The sequence below is a fragment of the Corvus cornix genome, chromosome 23, assembly GCF_000738735.6.
Source record: "Corvus cornix cornix isolate S_Up_H32 chromosome 23, ASM73873v5, whole genome shotgun sequence".
In the NCBI taxonomy this organism is placed as follows: Eukaryota; Metazoa; Chordata; class Aves; order Passeriformes; family Corvidae; genus Corvus; species Corvus cornix.
In genome coordinates, this window is record NC_046352.1 from 5,798,775 (window position 1) to 5,811,517 (window position 12,743).

The 12,743-nt window shown below is 51.0% G+C and overlaps 1 long non-coding RNA gene across 2 annotated transcripts; it reads right to left on the reverse strand.

Moving 5' to 3' along the window:
• Positions 1 to 644: 644 nt before the first annotated feature.
• Positions 645 to 6,044, reverse strand: LOC104697702. 2 transcript variants are annotated; one of them, XR_005603601.1, is made up of 3 exons: positions 5,773 to 6,044; positions 5,166 to 5,685; positions 645 to 2,518 (listed from the first exon to the last, which is right to left on the reverse strand). It is a non-coding gene; the product is annotated as an uncharacterized LOC104697702 (long non-coding RNA). The 2 variants fall into 2 exon arrangements; XR_005603600.1 differs by having other exon boundaries at positions 5,166 to 6,044.
• Positions 6,045 to 12,743: the final 6,699 nt, after the last annotated feature.

Here is a 12,743-nt window from a genome sequence, read left to right on the forward strand (position 1 = left end):
ACATCCAGGCCTGGCAGCCACGGGGTTTTTGGGTTCCCAAGCAGCTGCACTTGAGGTCTCAGGTAGGGGGGGAGAGGCTGCGGCCACGCTCAGAGCAACCTGCACAGGAATTCTCACGGTTTTGGGGGGTTTTCCTGCATTTCCTCTGTCCCTGTGGCATCCCATGGGAATGCAGCACCCCTATGCCGGGAAAAACATGGGAAGGACACAGCAAACAATTGAGTTCCCAGCCCACTCAGACATTTCACCAAAACCCCCTGATTCTCATCCCTAAATTCGGCTTTTCACGGAGGCGAGGTGAGAACCTTGTCTGCAGGACCAGGCTCAGAGCAGCGAGGTTTGGATTGGGAATGAGCTCTTGGCCTCTCCAGGAATTCTCACAGCTTTTCTTGGTTCTCATCTCAGGCTGGGAATTCACCTGGCATTCCCAGAATCCGGCAAGGACACATAGGGTGGGGACAAACTGGGTGAAAACTGATTTACAGGAGTTTGTTTGTGGATAAACACGGCCAGCAATGAGGCTGAGGGTCCTGAACTCACTCCAGGGTTTGGGATTTCGATTTTTCCTTCTTTTCTCACCCCCTTTCCTCATAGCACAATTCCTTCATCAGCTCCATGGATCCAAACAGGATAAAAAGGCCGACCCAGGAAAGTTCCGATTTTATTTGTGCTCTGACTGTACCAGCCAAACCTTCGTGGCCACCACAAACCCTTGAGTGGCTTCTCCCCGTGTCCCATCCCTGTCTGGGATGTAATTCCAGCCCTTTCCCAGCCACTCCGGCTTTCCCAGCTTTCCCCCAAGCCTTTTCCCTCAGATCCCAAAGCTTTCCTGCCCCACATCCAGAGGTGCCAGCTCTTTGCTGGCTCAGCCCTGGCAATGAGCTGCCAGTGTTTATCAGCAGCCTCTGGAAGGAAAACAACGTCCTTTCCCTAAAATCCTGCACATTCCCAGGCCTCTGGAGCAGGATGAATGGAACCTCAGTGTGGCTTTTCCTCCATGGTGCCTCCGACTCTGATCCCGGCAGATCCCAGCTGTGCTCCCAGAGGGATTTGTGGCACCAGGAAAAGCTCCTAGAAATGCAAAGAGAGGTCCAAGAACACATTCCCAGGGATAGGGGCTCCTGGGGGGGATATTTTGGAAAAGCAGCTCCTGGTCACACAAAGAGGGATTTGTGTTGGGATTTGTGTCGGGATTTGTGCCGGTCCCTGTGGATGCCTGGAAGGGGCTTTGGGACATCTTGTTCCATAATAAACCTGTTTGAGGAGAGAATTAACACCTCCTCTGGCTGCCCGCAGGGCAGGAGCGCATTCCTGCTGCTCTGGCCATTCCAGGATGTCTCGGGGACAATTCCAGCCCTGATTCTTGTGGAATTTCTGATGAACCCTCACAGAATGATCGGGCTTTGCCCAGGGACAGGCCTTGATCCCATTATTCCCACCCCTGAGCCCCCTTCACACCAAGGACATCCATCCTGCTGCCCAGCAAGGATTGGGAAAAACATGGGAAAACCGCCCAGGAATTGGTAATTCAGTGCCTGATCCAAAGGGAGAGCCAGAGGTCATCAAAGTACGGGAGGAAGGAGTAAAGGAGAGGTTTTCTCATGGATATGAACGTCCTTGGACAGAACCGGGATGTGAAACTCCTGCCATGAGCTTGCAGGGAAGGATGGATGAGTTCAGGCATGAGAAATCCACGTAAAACCCACTGTGGGGAGCAAAGGAGAGTTTTTCTCATGGATATGAACGTCCTCAGGCAGAATCGGGATGGGAAACTCCTTCCAGAGGATGCCAGCAGTTTGTAGGGAAGGATGGACAAGTTCAGAGAAGATAAATCCTCATAAAATCCACATTAGGGGAGAAAAGGAGAGGTTTCTCCTTGAGTTCGTAGGGAAGGGTGGATGAGTTCAGGGAGGAGAAATCCACATTAAAACCACTTTAGGGGAGCAAAGGAGAGATTTGTCCATGGATATGAACGTCCCTGGACAGAAGCAGGATGTGAAACTCCTGCCATGAGGTTGTAGGGAAAGGTGGATGAGTTCAGGCATGAGAAATCCACGTAAACCCCACTGCGGGGAGCAAAGGAGAGGTTTCCTCGTGGATATGAACGTCCTCAGGCAGAATCGGGATGGGAAATATCACATCCAGTGGAAAGGAAACGCTGTTGAGCCTCCAAAAGTTCCAGGTGTGCTCCAGTGGGAAGAGCCAAGAGCATCCAACTCCCTGTGCATACAGCACTAATTAGCAGATTCTGCCTTACTTCTGGAATGTTCTCCAAACACTCTGCTGATTCCCAAATCCTCCTGTCTCAGCTTTGCTGGTTTTTGGGAAGCTCACCAGGAAAAACCAAAATGGGAGCAAAGAGCAGCATTTAAAGCAGAACGAGCTTCAGCCAAAGCCAGGCTTTAATTATTTATATTTTTTGAAGATGAGGAAAAGGAACATTTCCATGTCCTGTTCACCCGGGAATGTCGTGGGACTGAGGGATTGCAAAGGGCTCCAGCTCCAGCACAACCCATTCCTTAAGGGGGGAAAAAAATTTAATTTGTTAATTAAAATATATAAATATCTATATAAATATATAAAATGTATAAATATATAAAATATATAAAGATCTAAAATATATAATATATAATATATAAAAATCTATAATATATAAAATATATAAATATATAAATATATAAATATATATAAATATATGGAAATAATAAAATTTCTATCTGTTATTTATACACATTCCCCAAAAATCCGGGGTTATTTCTTCCCTGGATATTTGCATTTGAAAGGCGGGACTGAATTAATTCCAGACAAAATGTCAACACGGATCCTGCTCAGGAGGACGAGCTGTCCCCGGGATGTTTTTTTGGGAATCTGCAGGAGGACGAGCTCTGGCTGGGTCACACCTCGTTCCTGGAGCCTGGGCTCTCATTCCAGCCCTTCCTTGGGAATGGAGGGAAGTGTGGATGGATATGGGACACGTCTGCTCTTCCCACCACAGGGAAAACAAATCCCTGGGAATGAAGGCAAAGCTCGTCCGGGTTTGGATGGAAAAAGGAGCCTCTTGTTCAGCACTGAACCCGCACCGAGGGTTTGGATCCAGCTACCTCTGGATTCGGGATCTGGAGAGCCCAAATCCCCCAGTTTGGGTCTGGGGGCCGTGCGGGGGGCTGGGATGATGAAGGAGGGGTGGAATTTGTCACCTCACGGGGATTTGCGGCTGGATTAAATCCCTGAGGAAGGTTCCTGAGCTGGGAAAGGTCAAAGCCAGGGTTCAATCCCCTCCTTTTCCAGGGAAAGGTTCCTGACCTGCGGAAAGGTCCCGTGAGTGCCCAACTTCCCACAGAATCCCCAGGGATCAATTTAATCCCTTGGGAATTTATGTCATTGGGAGCACCCTGAGGGCCGTGCCTGGGCAATGTGGGAGAGTGCGTCAGAGAACAGCTCTTCTCTGGAGCTACATCGGGAGGCCCCGGAGATCCCTTCGGGAAGCTGAGTTGTACTGGAGCGAGCACACTGGGATTCCAGAATCCTGGAATGGTTTGGGTTGGAAGGACCTTAAAACGCACCCAGTTCCACCAGGGACACCTCCCACTATCCCAGGGCATTCCAGCCTGGCCTTGGACACTTCCAGGGATCCAGAAGGAGCCACAGCTTCGACCAGGGCCTCACCAGAAGAAGGAAAATTTCCTCAAAAGCCCCATTTTGCTCTTTGTGTGTTTGCTGTTGTGGACAAAAATGGGAACCCTCCGTAAAAAGTGACAGGAACGACAGTTCCAAAATCCCTGTTTTCTGCAGGAAACGTTTCCCGCATCCAGGACTCTCTCTGTTATTCCAGGCACCCTTCAATCCATGAAAAACCCTCAGGATCTGCAAATTTTGGTGCCAGTCAATCCCTCTCCCATTCCCATTCCCATTCCCATTCCCGTTCCCGTTCCCATTCCCGTTCCCGTTCCCATTCCCATTCCCATTCCCGTTCCCAGTGTCTGCCTTTGGAGCTGGAGCTCTCAAACTTGTGTCCACATGGTGGGGCTGAGTTTGGAAAATCCAGGAGAAATCGATGTTAAAATTAAACTGAATTAAACTAAATGAAATTAAATGAAAGTAAATTAAAATCAATTCAATCCCCCCAATCTTTCAGCCTGATTCCTGAAGGCCACAGCCCAGCCCTGCATCATTCCAGAGGGAGCAGGAATTTTCTAGACCCATTTAGGAGCTGGGAATCTTGGAAATGCCACAACCTTTGAACCCTGGGGGTCTCCAGCATGGGTGGAGCAGGGAGCCAATGGGAAAGCTCCCAAAATTCCAAGAGCAGAGACAATTCCAGCCTTTTCCATGAGCCTGGTGCCGGTGGCCTCTCTGCTGAGGGAAGTATTCCCTCTGCTGACTGGAGCGAGGAACTCGGCACGGACACAACAAAATCATCATTTCAGGGGGGAAGATGAGAAAGAATCATTTCCTAAACCTACAGGAAAATGCCCCAAAGCCAATTTATTTAGGGATGAGCGAGCCAAATAAAGTTTAGGATGAGTTTTTCCTCGTGGAAAATTCCCAGCTCTCAATCGCATTCTGCTGAAGGAGTTTAGGAGCTCAGAATTCCTCCAGGCTGTGTTTGAGGAGTGCGGAAAAACCTGGATATTCATTTTTGAGGAAATAAAACAACACGGGTGCTCTGCCAGAGCTCAGGAATGCTCCAAATATGCCATCAATTTCCCTCCTAGTTCCTGGTTTCTTTAGGATTCCCAGTTGTCCATCCCTCACTCGTTATCTCCACATTTATTTTGCCCAAATTCCAGAAGAATTGATGTTATAAACAGCTGATTTCCCCCCTGCTGCAAAACCTTCAGGTTTTGGGAGGAGGAGGGAATTTTTCATGGCTGTTTTGGGTCAGATTTTCAAGATTTATTCCTCCAGCACCCAAAATTTGAGGACTGAAGTGATGCCCCCTGTGCTGGGTGAGCAGGAGAGCAGAATTCCAGAGGGAATGGATTATCCAGCTGCTTGGCAGGAGCGGCTGTGCCTCTTTAGGATTCATTTGAGCTCCAATGAAACGATTTGATCCCTAAAATTTGGCTGATCACGCTGTAGGTTTGCCCTCTGTGGAACAGCCCAACCATTCCTGTAGGAACAGCTCCATCCTTGGCTCCACAGGGGAAAAAATGGGATTTTACCTGTCAGCTGTGCTGTCTGATGGCTCATGTGGAGAGAACTGGTTGGGATAAACCTTTGGAGCACTGGATAGAACATTCCCACCTTTTTTATGGGGTTCTGAAGGAGTTCAGATGGAGTTTCCGCACAGGGCCAAGCCCTCAAATCCAGATTCAGCTCCAGAACATCTCGAATTCGGGTCCAGAACATCTCAAATTCGGATCCAGAACATCTCAAACCCGGGTCCAGAACATCTCAAACTCGGATCCAGAATCCGCATCCAGAGCTGCAGGCTCAGCCCAGCTCCTGTCCAACAGCGAGGCAGGAACTGCACATTTCCACTTCATTTCCTGAGCCTTCATCCCTTCTTAACATTCCCTTCAAATCCCACATCCCCCAAAATTCTGGGTGTGGTGGGGCGCTCACTCTGCGCTGCCGGGATGGCCTGAGGCAGCCCCGCCTCTCCCAGTCCTGTTTCACTTTCTCTCCTCTCCTTCCCAAGTCCTTCAGTGCTGTCTGTGCAATTCCATTCTGCCAGGAAACCTTCCCAAAAAAAGAAAAAAGGAATTAAATTTGACTTCTCTATGCAAATCCCAGCCCTGTGCATAATCAGGGAGGACACGAGCTCACCCAGCGTCCTCCAAACGCGCTTGGAGATGAAAAATGTGCAGCGCTCGCTCAACCTCCAACCCCAGGCTGTGCCAAGGCCGATGGGAAAAAGGATAATTCCTAATTAAGGGATTTATTTAAACCAGGTGACGTTAATTGTTCCAAAATGGAAAGGGGATTTTAAGGACTTTCAGGGCTCCTTTTGTTGGTGTGAGGGGTTTGGAGCCGAGGGGGAACAGGAAACGTTCCCTGCCAGGAGGGGCTGGGGTGGGAACACCTCTGCTGGGGGGGATGGGATGGGATGGGATGGGATGGGATGGGATGGGATGGGATGGATGGAGGGATGGATGGGATGGGATAGGATGGGATGGGATGGGATGGGATGGGATGGATTGGATGGATGGGATGGGATGGGATGGGATGGGATGGGATGGATTGGATGGGATGGATGGATGGGATGGGATGGGATGGGATGGGATGGGATGGGATGGGATGGATTGGATGGATGGGATGGGATGGGATGGGATGGATGGATGGGATGGGATGGGATGGGATGGGATGGGATGGATTGGATGGATGGGATGGGATGGGATGGGATGGGATGGATTGGATTGGATTGGATTGGATGGATGGGATGGGATGGGATGGGATGGGATGGGATGGATGGATGGATGGGATGGGATGGGATGGGATGGGATGGGATGGGATGGATTGGATTGGATGGATGCGATGGGATGGGATGGGATGGGATGGGATGGGATGGATTGGATTGGATTGGATTGGATGGATGGGATGGGATGGGATGGGATGGGATGGAATGGATTGGATTGGATTGGATTGGATGGATGGGATGGGATGGGATGGGATGGGATGGATTGGATGGATGGGATGGGATGGGATGGGATGGGATGGGATGGAATGGATTGGATTGGATTGGATGGATGGGATGGGATGGGATGGGATGGGAATGGGATGGATTGGATTGGATTGGATTGGATTGGAGGGATGGGATGGGATGGATTGGATTGGATTGGATTGGAGGGATGGGATGGGATGGATTGGATGGATGGGATGGGATGGGATGGGATGGGATGGGATGGGATGGAATGGATTGGATTGGATTGGATGGATGGGATGGGATGGGATGGGATGGGATGGATTGGATTGATTGGATTGGATTGGAGGGATGGGATGGGATGGGATGGGATGGGATGGGATGGGATGGGATGGGATGGGATGGATTGGATGGATGGGATGGGATGGGATGGATTGGATGGATGGGATGGGATGGGATGGGATGGATTGGATTGGATTGGATTGGATTGGATTGGATTGATAGTCCTGTGGGGAATATTCTGGTGCTCAGAATCCCAGAAATGAGGTTGGAAAAGAGCTCCAAGGTCATCGAGTCCGAGCTGTGCCCCATCCCCACTTTGTCCCCACCTGAGTGCCACCTCCAGGAATTCCTTGGATACCTCTGGGGATGGGGACTCCAAACCTCCCTGGGCAGTTCCAAGGCCTGAGCACCCTTTCCATGGAGAAATTCCTGCTGATGTCCAACCTGAGCCTTCTTTTAAACCTAAAAAATGCTGAATTTCTGTTTATTTTGTTCTCAATAACCTGCAGGGGGATGGGAAGTGCTCGTTCGGTTCCAATCAGGCTTTGGGTCCTCTCAAAAGCACCCCACAAGCCCTTTTTAAGGGCATTATTAACATAATTATTTTATAGGGATTAAAAGGCTTATCCTTAATGAAAGGTTTCTGTTCGGTGTTGCCGAGGAGATTCCTTGTTCTGTTCAGTCTTGTAATGCGCTAAAACGGCTGGAATTGGGATTTGGATTTTTGAAAATGAATGGGATTTGCCCATGGAGCAAAAAAAGGTTCAGTTCTTCTGTCAAGTCTGTAATCCTGTGATTGGGTAATTCTGGTATTCTGTAACTCTAGGATTCTGTGATTCCATGATTCTGTAATTCTATAATTCTTTCATTCTGTAATTCTGTAATTGTTTCATTCTTTAATTCTGTAATTCTGTAATTCTATAATTCTTTCATTCTGTAATTCTCTGATTCTATAATTCTATGATTTTTTGATTCTATAATTCCGTGATTCTGTGATTCTATATGATTCTGTAATTCTGTAATTCCATGATTCTATAATTCCATGATTCTTTAATTCCATGATTCTCTAATTCTATGATTCTGAAATTGTCTGATTCTATAATTCTATAATTTTATTATTATGTAACTTTAGTAATTTTATGATTCTATAATTCCATGATTCTCTAACTAATTCCATAATTCTATGATTCTACAATTCTATGGTTCCGTGATTTTGATTCTATAATTTTATGATTCTCTTATTCTATCATTTTATTTTTCTATCATTCCATGATTCTCTGATTCTCTCATTCTCTGAGCAGGGCCATCGTCCACCAAACCAAGTTTTTAGCCAAGAATATCCAAGATTATCCCAAACTTCTCCATTCTGGAAGTGCCTGGAAGGAACTGGAGGTGTCCGGGGCCAAACCCATCCCTGGTGCCAGCAGCGAGCCCCAGGCAGGGGGACCCCGGGAGGGAAAACCCCGCAGGAAACGGGAATTCCTGATTCGTGTCCCAGAGATCTCAGCCGGGGCCGGAATTCCATCGCCCCACGGATGTCCCCGCTCACCGAAGGGGGTTCGGGAGGGGGTGACAGTGGCAGAGCCATGGCAACGAGGAGCGTCACCCTGGCAACGCTCCCGGCTCATCCCGGAGCTCCGTAACGGCGCTCAGTGATGGATCCCGATCCCGGCTCCTTCCCGATCCCGGCTCGTCCCGGAGCTCCGTAACGGCGCTCAGTGATGGATCCCGATCCCGGCTCCTTCCCGATCCCGGCTCATCCGCGGAGCTCCGTAACGGCCGCTCAGTGATGGATCCCGATCCCGGCCCCTTCCCGATCCCGGTCCCTTCCCGATCCCGGCTCATCCCGGAGCTCCGTAACGGCGCTCAGTGATGGATCCCGGTCCCGGCCCCTTCCCCATCCCGGCTCCTTCCTGATCCCGGCTCCTTCCCGATACCGACCCCTTCCCGATCCCGGCCCTTCCCCTTCCCGACCCCTTCCCGATCCCGGCCCGATCCCGGCTCCTTCCTGATCCCGGCCCTTCCCCAATCCCGGCTCCTTCCCCAATCCCGGCCCCTTCCTCATCCCGGCTCCTTCGCGATCCCGGCTCCTTCCCCAATCCAGGCCCCTTCCTCATCCCGGCTCCTTCCCGATCCCGGCCCTTCCCCATCCCGGCTCCTTCCCGATTCCGGCTCCTTCCCCAGCCCCGGCCTCTTCCCCATCCCGGTTCCTTCCCGATCCCGGCTCCCACCGGAGCTGGGAAGGGCGGCCGAGGGCCGGGGGTGGCACCGGGCAGGTCCCCGCTCCCAAATAAAGGAATTTCCGTGTCCGGCACGTTCTGGAGCCGCTCCCAGCTCAGAACCGGAGTGGGAAAAGCGGTGCCGGGAACGGCTCTGAGGGAACGGCTCGAGGTGCGAAGGAAATGTGGGAATTTCAGTGGGAATCAGAGAGGGGGGACGGGTGATGCTCCTGGGAAGCAGCGGAATCCCACCAATGCCAGAGGGGCCGCGAGAGACCGGCCTGGAAATCCCTGAGAGGCCCCAGGGAGGTTTGGGCTGGGAGGGAATTTATGGATCATCCCATTGCAAGCTGGCCTTGGACACTTCCAGGGATCCAGGGGCAGCCACGGCTGCTCTGGGCACCCTGGGCCAGGATTTCTGTTTGAATTCTTCGGATTTCCAACTCTTTTCCGTTCTTTGGGTTTGTTTGTTGCCTTTTATCCCCCTTTTTTCCCTTCTCTTGGGAATATCCTGGATTTCTCCTCAGTGGGAATGCTCCCTCCCAGCTCTGCTCTTTGATGATCCCAAAAAGACCTTTCTCCTGCAGGGAATGGCTTTGGGCATGGGGGTGGTGCAGAAAAGGCCCCATTTGGGGTCCCTGGTTGTGCCAGGGGCTGGATCCAGCAGGACAGAGACCAAGCAGAATTCCAGTGGGGAAAAAGCCAGAACTCAAAGTATTCAAAGAATTCAAGGATAAACAAATTAAAAGAATCAAAAGAAAGAATTAAAAGAATTAAAAGAATTAAAATTAAGGAATTTTTAAAAATAAACATTAAAAATCTAAAAAATAATTTAAATAACAAAAGTAAAAATAAAAATAAAAATAAATAAAAATAAAAATAAAAACAAAACCAAAAATAAAAATAAAAATAAAAATAAAAATAAAAATAAAAATAAAATTTCTATTTGCATTCAAATTAAATTGAATTAAAAGAGTTCAAAGCCCCTTTTCCATGGATTTGGGTGCACGCAGCTGCCGGGGGCAGCCCGGGGAGCTCCCGCCCCTCTTCCCCCAAAGCCCCGAGATTCCCAGCCCGGAATGTTGATCCCGAATCCGCGAGCTGCCGCCACAAGAGGGAGATCCAAGGCCTGGAAAGCACCCGGGAGGCTCCCGAGGGCTGGCTGGGAGCGGGAGCTGCGGCTGAGCCTCCTCCCCGCCCCGGGACACTCGGGAATATCCTGAGGATCCCTCCCCGCTCCGGGAACGGCTGGAGGTGGATGCGACATTCCCGGTGCGGGGAGAGAGTTTGTATCAGTCCGGGAAGAAAATCCCAATTCAGGGGGTTTTGCCTTCTTTTATTTCGGTGAGATTTTGCTGTTGTTGAGGTTAATTGGGCACCAAATTGGCAGAGGCCGATAATTAATAAATGAAATTTGAATGGGAAGGGAAAGGGGAAAAGGGGGGCAAAAAAGGGGGGGGATTAAAAATGAAAAAAGGGAAGGATAGGGAAGGAGGGAAGGAAGGGAAGGGAAAGGGAAGGGAAGGGAAGGAAGGGAAGGAAGGGAAGGGAAGGGAAGGGAGGAAGGGAAAGGGAAGGGAAGGGAAGGGAAGGGAAGGGAAGGAAGGGAAGGGAAGGGAAGGGGAAGGAAGGGAAGGGAAGGGAAGGGAAGGGAAGGGAAGGGAAGGGAAGGGAAGGGAAGGGAAGGGAAGGGAAGGGAAGGGAAGGGAAGGAAGGGAAGGGAGGGAAGGAAGGAAAGGAAAGGAAAGGAAAGGAAAGGAAAAGGAAAGGGAAAGGAAAGGAAAGGAAAGGAAAGGAAAGGAAAGGAAAGGAAAGGAAAGGAAAGGAAAGGAAAGGAAAGGAAAGGAAAGGAAAGGAAAGGAAAGGAAAGGAAAGGAAAGGAAAGGAAAGGAAAGGAAAGGAAAGGAAAGGAAAGGAAAGGAAAGGAAAGGAAAGAGAAAATCCATGGAAATATTCCTTTCTCCTGCCACACTGGAGCGGCCTGGGTCCAGCTGACCGCTCTCTCCATTACACGCCATAATTACTGAATTATCTCGGATAAAAATATCCCATTATCCAGGGCCCTAATGAGCCTTGGCAATGCCGCAGGGCCCTGTGTTTGCATGGAGTCGTGAGGAATTCCAGCCTGGAGCCACCCCCGACAAGGCCAAATCCCCTCACGGAGCAGCTCTGGTGTCACCGATCCCGGGAATGGCAGCGACACAATCCGTGCGAGTCAAGTGGTGACACCACGAGCTCATTAAATCGATGGGTAATTAACGGCACCGTTACCAATCCTGATGGGAAGAGATTCCTCAGGTTCCATCCCTGCCTGGCTCCAGCCGAATCCAGGTTTTCCACTTCCTTTGGTTTTGTGCCTGCTCGGATTTTGCCCTAAAGCTGCTCCCCCGGGATTTCCGCTGCGGGGATTCCTTTGGGATGGGTCCCTGCCCTAAAGCTCCGCTCTCAGACCCGCTTTCCCCCCTTTTCCAGGGGAATATTCCTGCCGGGAGGGTGTGGTGGTGTCCGCAGCCCCGTCACCAGCAGAGGGGGAAGGAGCCGCGGGGAAAGGGAAGGAGGCGGCAGAGGGAGCGATCCCACCGGCTGGAAACGCCGAACCCTTGGAATCTCACCCCAAAACGGCTCGCGGAGCTTTCCTTGGAGCCGAGGGAGCAGCGGGAAAGGAGGATCGGGGGATGAGGAGCCCGGGGTGGGATGCGGGCGCTTCAGGGATGTGGGGCGGGCTGGGACACGGGGCAGAGCCGGTGGGAGAACCCGAGATCCATCCCAGAGAGCTCGGGAATTCTCAGTTCCTTGGACTTCCTGGCCGAGACTTCCCTGCCTGGAGCAAAGGAGGCTCAGGGGGGCCCTTGTGGCTCTGCACAAGTCCCTGACAGGAGGGGGCAGCCGGGGGGGTCGGGCTCTGCTGGCAGGGAACAGGGACAGGAGGAGAGGGGAACGGCCTCAGGCTGGGCCAGGGGAGGCTCAGGGTGGGCAGCAGCAGGAATTTCCCCATGGAAAGGGTGCTCAGGGATTGGCAGGGGCTGCCCAGGGAGGTGTGGAGTGCCCAGCCCTGGAGGTGCCCAAGGAATTCCTGGAGGTGGCACCCAGGTGGGGACAAGGTGGGCATCGGGCACAGCTCAGACTCGATGACCCTGGAGAGCTTTTCCCACCTCAATCATTTGATGATTCCATGATTTTTACCAGGCTTTTACATTAATGAAGTTCCCAAAGAACTCTCCAAATTCCCTCTGGGATCCTTTTCCAGCCCGTGGAGAACTCGTTCCGCCTTTCCTGAGGGCGGGAAGGGGCTCAGGTGGGGCGCGAGGCCCATCCCTCCCAAGGATGGGATTTTTCCTGCTGTGACAACACCCGGCTTGGATCCAAGGTTTAATTTCTACTGAAGCTGGAGCTGCAGGTTCCTCTCCTCAGATAAGGAAGGATTCCCCAAACGATTCCCAGCAATTTTCCACCCCAAACTTCCGAACGCTGGGACTCTTCCTGCTTCATTTAAATGGAGAAAAGGAATCGGTTTCCGCCTCCAGGGCTGGATTTTCTCAGGGTCAGAACTCCCCCTCCTTTCCCCAATAATCACCTTTTGATGGAGAACCTCTCCCTGAGAAATAAATATTCCCTACCAGCTTTCCGTGCTGATAATTGAATATCCACGGAGTTAT